The sequence below is a fragment of the Dendropsophus ebraccatus genome, chromosome 6 (genome assembly GCF_027789765.1).
Source record: "Dendropsophus ebraccatus isolate aDenEbr1 chromosome 6, aDenEbr1.pat, whole genome shotgun sequence".
Taxonomy (NCBI): Eukaryota; Metazoa; Chordata; class Amphibia; order Anura; family Hylidae; genus Dendropsophus; species Dendropsophus ebraccatus.
In genome coordinates, this window is record NC_091459.1 from 41,844,493 (window position 1) to 41,859,247 (window position 14,755).

Here is a 14,755-nt window from a genome sequence, read left to right on the forward strand (position 1 = left end):
TACAGACTAGGAGGACTGGGGGACACAGGAGCTTACAGACTAGGAGGACTGGGGGGACACAGGAGCTTACAGACTAGGAGGACTGGGGGGACACAAGAGCTTACAGACTAGGAGGAGGACTGGGAGGACAAAGGAGTTTACACACTCGGAGGAGGACTGGGGGGACATTGGAGTTTACAGACTAGGAGGACTGGGAGAGACAGGAGCTTTCAGACTAGGAGGAGGACTGGGGGGACACAGGAGTTTACAGACTAGGAGGACTGGGGGGACACAGGAGCTTACAGACTAGGAGGACTGGGGGGGACATAGGAGCTTACAGACTAGGAGGACTGGGGGGACATAGGAGCTCACAGACTAGGAGGAGGACTGGGGGGACACGAGAGCTTACACACTAGGAGGACTGGGAGGACATAGGAGCTCACAGACTAGGAGGAGGACTGGGGGGACATAGGAGCTCACAGACTAGGAGGAGGACTGGGGGGACACGAGAGCTTACACACTAGGAGGACTGGGGGACATAGGAGCTTACAGACTAGGAGGAGGACTGGGGGGACACAGGAGCTTACAGACTAGGAGGACTGGGGGACACAGGAGCTTACACACTAGGAGGACTGGGGGGACACAGGAGCTCACAGACTAGGAGGAGGACTGGGGGGACACAGAAGCTTACAGACTAGGAGGACTGGGGGGACACAGGAGCTTACAGACTAGGAGGACTGGGGGACAAGAGCTTACAGACTAGGAGGAGGACTGGGGGACACAGGAGCTTACAGACTAGGAGGAGGACTGGGGGGACAAAGGAGCTTACAGACTAGGAGGACTGGGGGGGACACAGGAGCTTACAGACTAGGAGGACTGGGGGGACACAGGAGCTTACAGACTAGGAGGACTGGGGGACACAGGAGCTTACAGACTAGGAGGACTGGGGGGACACAGGAGCTTACAGACTAGGAGGAGGACTGGGGGGAAACAGGAGCTTACAGACTAGGAGGACTGGGGTCAGAGGAGCTTACAGACTAGGAGGACTGGGGGAACATAGGAGCTCACAGACTAGGAGGAGGACTGGGGGGGACACAGGAGCTTACAGACTAGGAGGACTGGGAGGACATAGAAGTTTACAGACTAGGAGGAGGACTGGGGGACACAGGAGCTTACAGACTAGGAGGAGGACTGGGGGGGGGATACAAGAGCTTACAGACTAGGAGGAGGACTGGGGGGGACACAGGAGCTTACAGACTAGGAGGACTGGGGGGGACACAGGAGTTTACAGACTAGGAGGAGGACTGGGGGACACAGGAGCTTACAGACTAGGAGGACTGGGGGGACACAGGAGCTTACAGACTAGGAGGACTGGGGGGACACAGGGGCTTCCAGACTCGGAGGAGGACTGGGGGGACACAGGAGCTTACAGACTAGGAGGACTGGGGGGGACACAGGAGCTTACAGACTAGGAGGAGGACTGGGGGGGGGGGACAGGAGCTTACAGACTAGGAGGACTGGGGGGGGACCCAGGAGCTTACAGACTAGGAGGAGGACTGGGGGACATAGGAGCTTACAGACTAGGAGGAGGACTGGGGGGGGACACAGGAGCTTACAGACTAGGAGGACTGGGGGGGGGACAGGAGCTTACAGACTAGGAGGAGGACTGGGGGGACACAGGATCTTACAGACTAGGAGGAGGACTGGGGGGACATAGGAGCTTACAGACTAGGAGGAGGACTGGGGGGACATAGGAGCTTACAGACTAGGAGGAGGACTGGGGGGGCACAGGAGCTTACAGACTAGAAGGAGGACTAGGGGGGGACATAGGAGCTTACAGACTAGGAGGATGACTGGGGGGGCACAGGAGCTTACAGACTAGGAGGACTGGGGGGGCACAGGAGCTTACAGACTAGGAGGACTGGGGGGACATAGGAGCTTAAAGACTAGGAGGAGGACTGGGGGACACAGGAGCTTACAGACTAGGAGGACTGGGGGGACACAGGAGCTTACAGACTAGGAGGACTGGGGGACACAGGAGCTTACAGACTAGGAGGAGGACTGGGGGGACACAGGAGCTTACAGACTAGGAGGACTGGGGGGGGGGGGACACAGGAGCTTACAGACTAGGAGGAGGACTCAGACCTTCTAGTCTGTAAGATCTTGTGACCCCTCATCATACTAAGACTAAGATTCTGGGAAAGCTGGGTGGCCTCAGTCATACAACAATATAAGATGCAGGAAAGCTGGGTGACTTCTGAATAGCAGTAAGTGTTAAAATACCACCTGTGGTCTGTGCCGGGGGCGGGGCTTGAGACCAGGGGGCGGGCCTTATCGGGACATACTCCGGACAGGTCCGGTGGGCAAATCCTCTGTCAGTGGGCCCCCAGCTTTAATTTTCCCCCTCCACACCCCCCACCTGGCTACTACTTACATCCTTTGTGCAGGTGCTGCTCCCTGGGGAGAGGCTGGATGCTTGTGAAGTCGGCACTGCCTCCTGGGCTCCCCCCCGGCTGAGGAGAGCAGTGAAGGGTAAGGAGCTGAAGACACAAGTGTCGGCGCTCTGTGACACCTGTGGCAGTGCGGGGCTGGTGGTGGTCGGGAAGGAGGAGGACTGTAGCTGCTTCCTGTGAGACCTGTGAGACAGTGCACAGTGCACAGTGACCAGGTCTTACAGGAAGCAGCTACAGCTACAGGCTCACATGTCTCACAGGAAGCAGCTACAGTCCTCCTCCTTCCCGACCACCACCAGCCCCGCACTGCCACAGTTGTCACAGAGCGCCGACACTTGTGTCTTCAGCTCCTTACCCTTCACTGCTCTCCTCAGCCGGGGGGCCCCTGTCACGTGATCTGAACTAGGGGTCCGGTGCACGTGCACCATATGCACCTAGCTTAAAGCGGCCCTGTGTCAGACCATAAACACTGGTGGTCACAGGAACCTAAATTTTCTTCCACTTAAGACACTTGATCCCTATTAGTAAATACTAAATCTAGAATGTTCTCTCCTCTGGTTGGTGACCTTACATACTGTTTTAGAGATGCCACTGTAAGGGCCTCTATTACATTCTTGCTTTTACAAGTGCACAAGAGATTTTCCAATCCAAATCCGGCATGTTGAAGTTGAACTAGAATGATTCCCTTAATTACATTTTGATAATTTTGACCATCAACATGTTATCATAGTCCTCAGTTTTCCCCAGGGGCCTACAGATAACCCCTGTCCTAATAACACATCCCTCTTTAGGCTAGGTTCACACTATGTAACTGTGCGGCTGTATTTTTTATGCGGCTGTAAATGTGCGGATGAAACTCCGGCCGTGGGAAAAAATAGACATGCGGCTCAAAACATACGGTCATTTACTTGGAAATCTGGTTCAACTAAAAATAACAAATAAAATCTTAAGAAAGTGATGCAAACACCTCTGGATGCATTTGGGAAAGCAGGGAACACAGTTTACATGAATTGCTATTACCGGGGTTTGCGATCCTCTGCACTAATGCCGATGTCTCTCATGGTTAATCTATTAAAATAATAAAACACATTTTCGTTGTAATAAAGTGCCTTTCGTTGTTCAATAATTAAATTTAAACTAATCCATCATTTTGCAATTAAATATGCTGTTAAAATAAATAGATATATATATAAATAAATGTATATTTATATATATATTTATTTTTTGACAGTATATTTAATTGCACAATGATGGATTCGTTAGAATTAAATTATTGACCAACAAAACTGAATTTATTTCATCGAAAATGTGTTTTCTTAATTAAATATTAATTAGTACAGGAAGCTCCATAAGCCGTTAATTCATATTGCCGGAAAAAGAGCATTCTGTACTAATCATCACTTTACTTTAATGAAAACATCAAATGTTTCTTCTAATTATGTTATCACAATAGCATTATTAGAAGAAACATTTAGAATTATATGTGCGCTCAGCTGATTGGCTGATCGGCTGAGCGCACATATAATGAGCCGATCCGCAGCACAGTGACTTCATTGTGCTGCGGACCAGCGAAGAGGACACATCGGGGTGAGTATAGAGCTCTCCCCACCCACTCCCCAGCACTGCATCCCTCCCAGCAAGGAAGGGGGGGTCAGTTAACCCCTTCCTTGCTGGGATGGGTGCAGTCTGACATCAGTCTGGCCCCCAAGGGGTTAAGGGGGATGCAATACATCCTCCCTTAGCCCCTTGGGGGCCAGACTGTAAGCAGCGATCTGTAAAGATGCTGCATACTGTAAGGTGCACAACACCGCTCACAATGATGGGTGTTGTGCTCCTGTTTGTGTGTTTTTTGTGTGTTTCTCCCTTTTTGTTTTTCAGATATCGGTATCCTGTGGATTACGTCGGATTCCATGGACTACGTCGATGACCAGCGTTTTTTTTATGTTTTTTTTTAATAAAATGGTCAATGAGGGGTGTGGGGGTGTTTTTATTTGAATAAAAATTTTTTTTAACTTGTGTCTTGTCTTTATTTCTTTACTTTATAGACTTAGTAGTGGAAGCCGTCTAATAGACGGAATCCATTACTAAGTTGGGGCCTAGTGTTAGCCGGTATAAAATGGCTAACACTAACCCCCTATTATTACCCCAGTACCCAATGCCACCAGGGGTACTGGGAAGAGCCGGGTGCCAGTGGTCCCGGAGCGTCAAAATTGGCGCTCCTGGACCGGGCGGCAGCAGGCTGGTAAGATTTAGGCTGGGGAGGGCCTAAACCAATGGCTCTTCCCACCCTGGTGTTACCAGGCTGCTGTCGTTTGGTTTTTAACCCGGCTGGTAAAAAAAATAGGGGGGACCCTATGCGTTTTTTTTTTTATTATTTATTTATTTAAAAAAAAACCGCATAGGGTCCCCCCTATTTTTATAACCAGCCGGGTTAAAAACCAAACAACAGCAGCCTGGTAACACCAGGGTGGGAAGAGCCATTGGTTTAGGCCCTCCCCAGCCTAAATCTTACCAGCCTGCTGCCACCCGGTCCAGGAGCGCCAATTTTGACGCTCCGGGACCACTGGCACCCGGCTCTTCCCAGTACCCCTGGTGGCATTGGGTACTGGGGTAATAATGGGGGGTTAGTGTTAGCCATTTTATACCGGCTAACACTAGGCCCCAACTTAGTAATGGATTCCGTCTATTAGACGGCTTCCACTACTAAGTCTATAAAGTAAAGAAATAAAGTCAAGACACAAGTTAAAAAAATTTTTTATTCAAATAAAAACACCCCCACACCCCTCATTGACCATTTTATTAAAAAAAAACATTAAAAAAACGCTGGTCATCGACGTAGTCCACGTAATCCGACGTAATCCACAGGATACCGATATCTGAAAAACAAAAAGGGAGAAACACACAAACAGGAGCACAACACCCATCATTGTGAGCGGTGTTGTGCACCTTACAGTATGCAGCATCTTTACAGATCGCTGCTTACAGTCTGGCCCCCAAGGGGTTAAGGGAGGATGTATTGCATCCCCCTTAACCCCTTGGGGGCCAGACTGATGTCAGACTGCACCCATCCCAGCAAGGAAGGGGTTAACTGACCCCCCCTTCCTTGCTGGGAGGGGTGCAGTGCTGGGGAGGGGGTGGGGAGAGCTCTATACTCACCCCGATGTGTCCTCTTCGCTGGTCCGCAGCACAATAAAGTCACTGTACTGCGGACCGGCTCATTATATGTGCGCTCAGCCGATCAGCCAATCAGCTGAGCGCACATATAATTCTAAATGTTTCTTCTAATAATGCTATTGTGATAACATAATTAGAAGAAACATTTGATGTTTTCATTAAAGTAAAGTGATGATTAGTACAGAAAGCTCTATTGCCGGCATATGAATTAACGGCTTATGGAGCTTCCTGTACTAATTAATATTTAATTAATAAAACACATTTTCGATGAAATAAATTCAGTTTCGTTGGTCAATAATTTAATTCTAACGAATCCATCATTGTGCAATTAAATATACTGTCAAAAAATAAATATATATATAAATATACATTTATTTATATATCTATTTATTTTAACAGTATATTTAATTGCCAAATTATGGATTCGTTAGAATTAAATTATTGACCAACGAAAGGGACTTTATTACAAAGAAAATGTGTTTTATTAATTTAATATATTAACTATTAGAGTCATCGTCATTCGGCATCATTGCCGGCTATTTTTGAAGTACTTCGTACGGACCGCCTGTCAATTCTCGGCCGCATGTCCAGCCGCAAACAATGGTCTTGTTAATTTTTTACGGGTCCGTTTACGATTGGGCCGTAGATTCATACATAGTGTGCACTGTGCAGCCGTATATATCCTATACTTTCCAGCGTACGCATGAACCACCAAAAATACCGCCGCACAATTACAGCCGCAAATACAGCCGCACAGTTACATAGTCTGAACCTGGCCTTAGACTGCATGCAAACCCAAAGAGTCTCCAGATCTTTATATGTATTTTGGATGACTGCTGATTTTAGACTATCCCTAACATAAATGGCTACCCGCCTACATTATATGTAGAGCATTACTATGCTTTATATTACTCTTATTGCAACTTTCTGGGACAAGTCATTTGTTCCAAGATGAACGACCAGATCAATGTCACTATCCTTGCTCACCACCACCTTCAAGACATCCTCATTCTACCCTAAAATATCACCTCTAAGAGTTTAATTACCCCCAAAGAAGATGTCTTCTCTCTTACCAATTCTATCTTCTACCCCTAATGTTTTGCTACCACTCAATGCTCTATTCAAAACGTTCCCCATTGGGAATCCCACCATCATGTGCCTGAGCAGCCATGTCTTTATCAGTAACAACATCCCTATCTAGATCTGCAAGAACACCATAACAATTATACACAGAGAGGCCAAACGTGTTATGTTTCTCCTCCATTGAACGTAATATCCCTGAACCAACTGTTTGCGTATGAACCCCGTATGTAACTATATAACAATACTAGAGATGAGCGAACCTGGAGCATGCTCGAGTCCATCCGAACCCGAACTTTCGCCATTTGATTAGCGGTAGCTGCTGAAGTTGGATAAAGCCCTAAGGCTATGTGGAAATCATGGATATAGTCATTGGCTGTATCCATGTTTTCCAGACAACCTCAGAGCTTTATCCAAGTTCAGCAGCCACCGCTAATCAAATGCCGAACGTTCGGGTTCGGATAGACTCGAACCCGAAACCGGTTCACTCATCTCTAAACAATACCATCAAAATATATGTGAAAAGAAGTTTTCTATAATACACTTGCAGTAAGAAATATAGATCAAAAACCTGTACTTACACTTTTCCAAAATAGCGTTATTTCCAGGTGTAAGAGAAATCGAAAAGAGTTTATAAAACAGAGACAGGGGAACTTCTTACTTTTATATTGATACAAAGTGCCAGGGGATATTCTATTAACAGAACCATGTGATAGTGCAGGCTGATATTTACATTATTATGTGCATCCTGTCTTATGCCTCACAAATCAACATGTACAGAACATCCTGTCTTATGTATGAGAGGGCAGTACACAATAGGTAGCCTTATATTACCTTTTCTAACCCTATTAACATGTATGCTCTGTATTTACAAATGGCTTGCTTTAGTTCAGGGATTTAAACATGCGGCTCCTCAGGCTGCCATCTGGAGCTTGTGCGCAGCGGAGCCTCTGACATGGGTGTCACGTACAAACCGTCTACTTTTAGTATGGTGCCCAGATATCTATGTGACTGCTGCCTCCCTTCAACGCAACTACATCCCTAGGATGCAAATACAGAGCTGCTCCACCATTTACTCTCACAGGCTGCATGCAGTTCATACCTGCAGCCTGTGAGCCTCTAAGACGTGATCCCTTCCCTGACTATCATTGCAGCTCTACCAAGTCTGTTCTTGGTGCGTTGATAATTTGTTGATGGGACTTTTTGGTCGCTGTTTATGTTTTTTTTTTCTGGGATGTGATGTGGCCAAATATTAGCAATTCTGGCACTGGGTATATTTCTTTTAGGCTGGGTTCACACTACGTTTTTGCAACCTATTTTTTAATCCGTTATTTTGCAAAAAACTGATGAAAAACGGATAAAAAAACTGATGCATCCGTTTTGGTCCGTTTTTCCGTTTTTGCAACCTGTTTTTTAATCTGTTATTTAGCAAAAAACTGATGAAAAACTGATAAAATACTGATGCATCCGTTTTGATCCGTTTTTCTATTGACTTCCATTATAAAAAAAAAGGATCAAAACACATCAGTTTTTTTTAACAGACACAAAAATGAGGTATAGTATGTTTTTGTGTATGTAAAAAAATTGATCCATTTTGATCCGTTTTTTTAAATATTGGCAGTCAATAGAAAAATAGATTGCAAAAACAGTGGGAAGCAAGCCTTAAAGTGTCACAGATGTTTATTTTTTTTTTTTTTTGCAGAAATCAGTAGTCCAGGCTATTTTAAGAAACTTTTTAATAGGGTTTATTAGGCAAATATGCCATTATCTGCATTCAAAAAGACTTTCCCCAGGTCCACCCCCCTCCTCTCTCTCATTCACTGCTCATTATCAGGAAATCTCAACTCTTTTACATCAGTTGAGCTCTGTCTCGACTGAGGTCTGTAGAAGCGCCGTAGAGCGTGAAACAAGCTATCACCACTCTGCTTTTAGCGTCTGCTCACTGGTATGTCTGCACTGTTTATTTTTGCTTTTTTATGCAAGAAATGATTATTTAAGAAGACTGAGATGGTGAGTGCAACTTTTTCCTTCTTTTCTCCATGATATGATTCATATGACTGTTTTTTCAAGTTAGCGCCACCAGTCTCTTGCCTCTCGTTATACTGGGAGCCAGCCATATATCACGAACTGCTATTAGTAGTGCCGCCTACTTCTGCTTATTCTTACGAAACTTTAATTTACATTGTTTACGATGATAACAAAAATTTCTGCAAGTGGCAGTACCGAATGTCTTTTTTGGTGTCTACTTTTACTTTTTCATGTTCAAAATGGTTCAAAGTGGATATTTGAATTTTTTGGAATGGGGAAGTCATATTTTTAGAAACTTGACATCTTGTCACAGCCGCAGAGGCAGAGAGAACGTGTATTTGTTATAACTAGACACAGGAGTTACTGTAGCTCAGATCCCCACTGAAGTAGTTACTTTATGGGCTTGTTTAAGTCTGCGCGTACTAAAAATGTATACAAAGTGCAGAGGAACTGTGGAAGCATCATCCATTACAATACCAAAGGTTACTAGGCTAAACCAATTTTAAATACAATAGCAAAATAAATTTTTTAATTGACATTAAAAAAAGGTTAATATTGCTTCAGACCCCCCCTTTTCACATAATAGTCACATAATAGAAGTTGATTCATGCCAGTGTCAGATAACTGTGAGGACTAGAGATCAGCAAAGTGAATCGCATTGTATAGGAGAACCATAACCATAATCCCTTGCGCCCGTCCAATCAGCTGCAGGCCCCTCTGTGATGTCAGCTTCACCCTCAATATAAGTTGATTCGCTTCCAGAAGGCAGGCAGTTGGCTGTGTGTGTAGTGGAGAGCAGCATAGCAGCAGGCAGTTAGAGCAAAGCAGGAGAGAATAACTGAGGAAAGGAGGGTGGATTGTGGGTAGATTGTGGGTGATTTTCTATGGAAGCTGTTAAGTCAGTAGCAAGTTTACCAAGTAACTTGGTGCCAGTTGCACATTAAACAAAATCACTGGGACCAGTGAAGACCAAGTCCATATAATTGACTCAGTGGGCGCATTAAACTCATAGCTGTGCAGCCACTGTCCAGTATACAAAGTGACTGAGTGTTGTTCTTGCATTATACTAAGTCGCTGTGTGTACACTATACCAAGTCACTGGGTGCTGTGAAGACAGGGTCCATTATATCAAGCCACTGGGTCTTGTAAAAAATATGTTGTATTATTAATCAGTGGTTGCTGTGAAACATTTCCTATTATCAGTCAGTGGATATTGTGAAGCTAGTGTCCATTATTAATCGGGGGTGTGGTGCTTGAAGTTAACCCAGTGTTCCTGCTCAGTGGAGTTCCTGCTTAGTTGGATTACTGGATAGTCAGTTTATGTAAATCTTTTCTGTACTGTCTTTTAAAACACACATGAAAAAAATACTAAATAAACACATTCAAATCCCCATCAAACCCATTCAAATCTCTGTACAATGAAGTATTCAACCCCTTCTATTCCTAGTCCCCCCCCCCCCCAATTAGGTTACATCCGTGGCCTGTCCCATCTATTGAGGCACCAGTGGGCCATAACAATAACTTATTTGGCTCCCTCTTAATTTATTTAGCCCCCTCAAATTGCTGCTGGTAGTAGCTCTAGAAAGTTATTCTATCACAGTTAAAGGACATCATCCTCTGAGATATATACTCCATGATGAAACAATTCTATAGCCTTATACCACTCAAGAAACTCACACAATAAGTATCCTTTGTTGAACCATCGTGCGACACATCTAATTATAGTGCTTGAAAAGCACTATATTGTAATCCGTATTCTTCTTCTTCCGTTTCTTCCAGCCATTTTTCTGCGTGTAATACAGCCCGAACCGCTTTGCGCACAGACTCCGTTCAAACTGCGTTTCGAAGCCCTCGGCGGTGTGAGGTGTGCTATCTATTTTTCGTTTCGGATTTGTCGTTTTTAAGAAATTTACATTTAAAGACCCCTAATTTCCCATAGAAAATAATGGTCCATTGGAAATAATGGCCACACTCTAACCGCTAACAGCCAATGATAGCACATATGCAAATAAATGCATGATAATGACAAAAGGCACCGCCATGTCCTCCTCCTCCTCCTCAACTTCTTCTCCCTCCTCTTCCGCCAAGCCTTCCTCCAGCGACCCAGGCTGTGACAGTGGCAAGACCTCTTCCCCCTCGCCACTGAGTCACATCAGCATCAGCTCCAGTACATGAAGCATGGGTATGATGGCGCTCAGTCCTGTGTCTTGCCCACTAACCAGAAAGGTGGCCTCCTCAAAGGGTCGTAGCAAGCGGCAGGTGTCACGCATGAGCTGCCACTGGCCGAGCTCCAGGTTACACAGGGGAGTCGCCGTGTCCGCCTGCATCAAGAGGAAATCAGTCAAGGCCTTCCGCTCATAGAGCCGGTCCAGCATGTGGAGGGTGGAGTTCCACCGCATGGCTACATCGCAAATGAGACGATGGTTGGGAAGACCATTCCTCCACTGCAGGTCGAGGAGGATGTGGTGAGAGCGACTTGAATGGCTGAAATGGTTACACAGCTTTCGAGCCATTGACAGCACAGTCTGTAAATGTGATGAAGACTTTAGAAAGTGTGTAACTATGAGGTTTAAAACATGTGCCATACACGAGGCGTGCCTCATACCTCCTCGATGCAGCGCAGAGAGAGTGTTGCTCCCATTGACACTCACCACCGTCCCAAATTTAAGATGGCGTGGAGTCAGCCACAAGAGGATTTCCGTCTCGAGCAGGCGGTGCAGCTCTTCCTCTGTGTGTCTCCTTTCACCCAGGCAGGCTAGATGCAGCACAGCGTGACACATCCGGGCTACACCCAAGTGTTACAAGGCAGGAACACTGGCGGTTGAGGAGGTTTTGGACCTACTGGAGGAGGTGGAGGAGGACCGCGACACAGGAACCCTGCTGTGATAACGGGGTGATGTCATCGCCCTTCCCTGGCCAAGTTGCTGGGGGTCCGCCGGCCATATTACATTTACCCACTGAGCAGTAATGGACATATACTGCCCTTGCCTGTAATTACAGCTCCAGATGTCTGTGGTTAAATGTACATGTCTGCTCACTGAATGGCTCAACGAGTCGGCAACCTTTTCGCGAACATAGCTATACATGGTAAAAGCAAAAGTTTTTTCCGCTGCTACTCCGTGTATGCTTTACTTGCTGCAATATAGCTGGCTATTCTCTTTCCCGGAATAGGACTGCAAAGGACCTCACCTGTGGGTGATCAGACGTTGCAACATGGATAAAAGAAACGTATTCCAGCAGTCCAATAAAATCTGGTATTTATTGTATAGATTCCATAAAATCGTTACATACAAAAAACGTAGAAAATTCTAGACGCGTTTCGGCCCGCTCTGAGCCTTGATCACAGCATATGCTCTGATCAAGGCTGAGAGCGGGCCGAAACGCGTCTAGCATTTTCTATGTTTTTTGTATGTAACGATTTTATGGAATCTATACAATAAATACCGGATTTTATTGGACTGCTGAAATACGTTTCTTTTATCCATAGCTATACATGGCCGGGATAGCTGTGTTTGAAAAGTAGTGTCGACTCTGCACCTTCCACCGTGGCTCCGCACACGACAGTTCACGGAAAGGTGCCAAGTCGACAACTTTAAACGGCAGAGCCTGGAGCACCAGCAACTTGGCCAGATGGGCGTTCAGCTTGACTGCTGCGGTATTGCTGGGTGCACATGTCTGCCTCCGGTATAGGGACTCCATGATGACAGATTGCCTACTGCTAGCAATACAGGGGCCACCAGCCGAAGAAGGGAGTGAAGCCACACACCCTTCCACAGAGGAGGTCTGACTCTGTGAAAGGCCCCCCTGACTACTGCTGCTTCCTGCTGCTGTTGACCGCAGCTCTGCCTGGGCCTGCTGTGACCCATTATCACCCCGTTTCTCCCAGGTGGAAAGGTGGTGGCGCTTTATATAAGCAGCCATGGCGCTGGTGCCAGGATGGCAACTCTTGCCTCTTTTAATGCGCCTGTCGCACAGGTGACAGATGACTACATGGGTATCCTCCGGGCACTTTTTAAAAAACTGCCACACAGGCGAGGTGTAGAGTCTAGTACCGACAGGCTGCGAGGATGGGCGGGTGCTGACGATACTAGGACCTGCAGTGGAGGAGGTTTCCCCAGTGTTCATCTGCTTGTCCTGGCTACGCTTCCGACTTGTTAGTTGACTACTGCTACCTGTCTGCTTTTTAGTTGTGGGGGGCCTGCTGGCGGATGGATTCCCGGTTGACGAATCCGTCAAATAAGCCAAATCCTGCCGTGGATCCCATGTAACATCCGATGTAGCATCATCCTGTTCCAGAATGATGCTATCATCCTCATCAGGCTCCTGCCCAGCCCTCTCTTGTCTATTGCCTATTGCTCTCCTGCCAGGCCTAACATGGGCCTGCTCTGATATCGCCTCCGACACAGCTATGCCCTGCACTTGATTGTCCCCTGTGTCTTCCCCCACATGCTCAACGTCATCAAAGAGCTGTTCGCTGCTCATAGACGTCAACAGTTCCCTTGCAGGCGCGGGTCAAAAGTTAGCGGGATGTTGCTGAGGATGTCACATGGAGGACGTGGGGGAATTGCTGCGTGCCCGTGCCAAGTCAGGGTCGTGTCCGAGGTACCCACAGATACCTGGCTGTCTGTCTCACTACTCATCCTTGTGGACGTGGAAGTGTGAGCCAGCCACTCCAGGACTGTGGAATTAGATGTGTGAACACAACCCTGGTGTGACAAAGGAAGCTCAGGCCTGCCACTGGACCCTCTTCCTGCGCTACTTCCTCTTATGCCCCTTAAGGCAGACTCTCTGCCCTGCCCTCTGCCTGAAATGCTTTGTGAGGTTTCCTGTTGCCACTGTGCCATGACTTTATATTCAAATTATGATTTCTATACTTGGTAGATGAGAACAGTATTTTCTGTAATATATAGGACTTGTAATATATAGGACAACTATAGAAATTGTCTATATATATATATATATATATATATATATATATATATATATAGCAATTTTTTAAGATATAATGCTATACACCTGAACCAGGTATTTTAGTCTCTCAGGATAAGACGGATGTGATATACACACTTTCAATCAGAAGGGTCCAAGTATGGAAATTGGGTATATATATAGCACTTTTTTAAGATACAATGCTATACACCTGAACCAGGTATTTTAGTCTCTCAGGATAAGACGGATGTGATATACACACTTTCAATCAGAAGGGTTCAAGTATAGAAATTGGATATATAGCACTTTTTTTAAGATACAATGCTATACACCTGAACCAGGTATTTTTGTCTCTCAGGATAAGACAGATGTGATATACAGAAGCATAGGACTTGTATATCTGTACTGCACGTTTTGGTTTCGTGCACCCTTTTCTGTCCAGTGCCTAATCTATCTATCTTTCGCCCTCTCTATATTTCTCTCTCAATCACTTGATGTTTCTCCTATACACTTTCCTAATCTTTCCTTTCCCACAATATCTTCTCAGTAGTCTGTAGTACACAACAGCAGCTTGCTTCCTCCCTCTCTCTCTCTCCCTCTACACACTGCGTGGTGCAGTCATGTGACCGCTCCTCTTAAAGCAATACCGACGTCACACAGGGGGTGGGCTAGTACAAAATCCCTACTGATTGGATGTGTTCCAGGCATCATGGGAAAGGGAACACTTCCTGCTTTCTAGAATGGCGGCTGCAAGGGGAAAAAAAAAAATCGGAGCGGATTTCCAAAAATCCAAATCCGATTGGACTCGGATTTTTGGGAAATCCCATACCGGGCAAAGGTAACCCTCCCCCTGAAGCAAAAAACTCTGATCAAGCCAACAGTTTGCCATCATCAGATGCCCCTGTATTGGATTGTATATAGTTATCCTTCAAGTAAAGTCTTGATATACTTTCACCGCTATTGTGTGAAGACTTTTATTAAAAATTATCTGTCCCTGTGTGTATGCTGAAGAAGACAAGGGCCCCAGCACCCTCGGACCCCACCGTGACAGGAGGGTTTCAGAAGGTGAGCCCTAAGGTTGCACTACACCACCCAACAACACAATACCCTCA

General features: G+C 46.0%; 1 protein-coding gene across 4 annotated transcripts in view; it reads right to left on the reverse strand.

Moving 5' to 3' along the window:
• LOC138795583 (amine sulfotransferase-like) overlaps nt 1-14,755 on the reverse strand; it is an 84,704-nt gene that overhangs the window by 14,364 nt on the left and 55,585 nt on the right. The window contains exon 1 of one of the 4 annotated variants that reach the window (XM_069974875.1): nt 7,268-7,342. The exons of the other annotated variants lie outside the window; for them this stretch is intronic. The gene's annotated coding sequence lies outside the window, so the exon portion shown is untranslated. Of the gene's footprint in view, nt 1-7,267; nt 7,343-14,755 lie in introns of those variants that run through there. 4 annotated transcript variants of the gene reach the window in all.